Source organism: Kryptolebias marmoratus, linkage group LG10 (assembly GCF_001649575.2).
Source record: "Kryptolebias marmoratus isolate JLee-2015 linkage group LG10, ASM164957v2, whole genome shotgun sequence".
Lineage (NCBI taxonomy): Eukaryota > Metazoa > Chordata > Actinopteri > Cyprinodontiformes > Rivulidae > Kryptolebias > Kryptolebias marmoratus.
Window position 1 is genome coordinate 22,626,881 of NC_051439.1, and position 2,573 is coordinate 22,629,453.

Genomic DNA, 2,573 nt, shown 5'->3' on the forward strand with positions numbered 1-2,573 from the left:
GGGGGAGGAGGCGGGGGAGAGGAGGTGAGCGAGAGGAGGCGGGGGAGAGGAGGTGAGCGGGAGGAGGCGGGGGAGGAGGTGTCAGTGTCGACCAACAGTAAATCAAACATTCTGGGTGTTTTGACTCTTATTTCTGGTAAATCTGAGGAACCTGAAAGTTAAACCAGTAAAAACCTAAAGTTTGTCTTTAATTTCTTCCTTCGGCTGATTTTAAAGTTTCCTCTGAGTTCACAAGTTTGGGATGGACCTTGGGCTGATTCTGTCGGGCCAGAAGTCCAGAAATCTGAAACCTTTACAATCAAAACAGATTTCTGCTCCTCACATGAAAAAACACGACTAGAAAACTAAAGATTTATTTAAATATTGAATATAAGAAAACATGTTCTCCTGAGTCAGCGTTTATTATAGATTCCTGGTTATTTAAAACTTTTTGTTTGTTTGTTTTCCCAATCTAACTCCTGCAGATTTTGTGCCATTTTAGCTGTTCATAAATTTAAAACATTCGTCTCGTTCAGGAGATGCTGCTGTGACTCGTTTTAGTTCTTGTAATTTTCATACTTTTATAAAATATTTAACTTTATTTAACAAGACCTTTGATACTTTTAGCTTTTAGCTACCATTCAGTTACTTTTAGCCAGCCTTTTGAAACGTTTAGCTTATAGCTGGACTTTTGATAAGTTTAGCAACTTTTTGGTTTTAAACTAGCATTTTGCTTCTTTCAACTTTTAGCTAATACTTGGCCCCTTTTAGCTAGTGATGTTTCTTTTATCTTTTAATTAATTAATTGGCTCAGATTAGCTAGCATAGTTTCATTTAGAGTTTAACCAGTTTAGCTTTTGGCTACTATTCCGTTACTGTTAGCCAGCCTTTTCACCTGTTTAGCTTCTAGCTAGTCTTCTGATAAGTTTAGCAACTTTTGATTTTAAACTGGCGTTTTACTTCTTTCAGACTTTAGCTAATACTTTACTCCTTTTAGCTTTTAGTTGATAAGTGGCCCTTTTTAGCTAGTGGTGTTTCTTTTAGATAATTGGCTCATTATAGCAAGTAGCTAATAATTGGCTCATTTTAGCTGGTATAGTCTCATTTAGCGTCTAACTAGAGCAGGTATAGGCAGCCCTGGTCCTCGAGCGCTCCTATCCTGCATGTTTTACCTGTTTCTCTGCTCCAACACACCTGGTTCATGGTTAAATCACCTCTTCATGTTCTGCAGAAGCCTGTTAATCAGCCGTTGATTTAAATCAGGTGTGTTGGAGCAGAGGAACAAGGAAAACCTGCAGGATGGAGGCCCTGAGGACCAGGACTGGAGACCACTGAACAGTTTTGCAGCTTTTAGCTGGTTTTCCTCCTTATTTTAGCTTTTAAAAAACTCACCTTCAGCTTCTTCATTTCCCCCACACCAAACGTGCTGCCCTCCAAATATAAAACCAGTCCAGTCAGGACAGAAAATACACAATAAAGCTTTAAAAACAAAAATAAAAGCCTTATTTATTTAAGACCAGCATGCTCTTGGAGAAGCAGAAACTCTCTGATCTTTAAACTCAGGTGAAAATAACTTTATTATTTAAAAATTAACTAGAGCATTTAGCAGATAACTCAACAGATGAAGCCAAACACGCAGCTTCTCACAGCTTCAGGTGAATTAACTTCAGGTGTGGGCTAAAAAGCCTCGGCTCTGTCCGCTCAGGTAACCTCCAACCGAGCGGCCAGGTGACCTCAGCGACAGGTGGAGACAGCAGAACCCACAGAACCACAAACCCGAAGAAACGACGCGAACCTGGAGGCTTTAAAGGGAAAACTCACCGCCCGCCGCTCCGAACAGCAGCTCCTTTCTGCTGACAACGAAGCAAAACAATATGGCGGCGCCCTGGTGTTGCGTCGAATTTAGTCCCACCGTCCAGACGCGACTCTCCACTAGCTCCGCCCCCTTCTGGGCGGGGAAATCAACTCCAGCCTTCATGCCACGTATGAGCTGATTAAACACAGCTGAAACAGCACGTTTTAGGATTTATTGAGTTATTTTTTCACTTTTTAAAACAGCTTTTATTACCGCCTAGTTAGAGGGGTGGACTTACCAGAAAATAAATCTGGAAATTAGTCACAGCAGTAAGTTACCAGTTATTTAATAGTAGGTTTTAAGGCGGTATCTCACTGGGCTGCGACCAGGGATGGAAATTAGCACCCGCCACCCGCCAAATGTGGGTAAATATTTGAAGCGGCGGGTAAATTTGATCAACACACACACACTATGGCGGGTTGGCAATTTGAACAGAAAAGGTGTTATTTGTCTTCCTGACATATAGGGGGCAGCAATGTGCTGGAGTTGCTGCTGTTACGTCGAGCCGCGTTCCCCCATCAGATACGTTTCCCCCTGCGTCTCCGTAAATAATGACTTATCTATTAACAGAACTGTTTAGAGGGGCAAATATTTCTCATTAAAAAAAAGTGATAATAATATCATAATACAGAGGAATAAACACAGTTAAGGAGTTGTTGGTAAATTATTTTTGTCCCATGTTTTAGAGGGGGAACCGATTATTTCAAACGGCTGAAATATTTGGTTCCCCCCTGGTAAC

The 2,573-nt window shown here is 41.3% G+C and overlaps 1 protein-coding gene across 1 annotated transcript in view; it reads right to left on the bottom strand.

Moving 5' to 3' along the window:
- The window catches only part of sec23a (Sec23 homolog A, coat complex II component), a 15,967-nt gene extending 14,035 nt beyond the window's left edge, over positions 1–1,932 (bottom strand). The window contains exon 1 of the mRNA XM_017437673.3: positions 1,801–1,932. The gene's annotated coding sequence lies outside the window, so the exon portion shown is untranslated. The remainder of the gene's footprint in view (positions 1–1,800) is intronic.
- Positions 1,933–2,573: the final 641 nt, after the last annotated feature.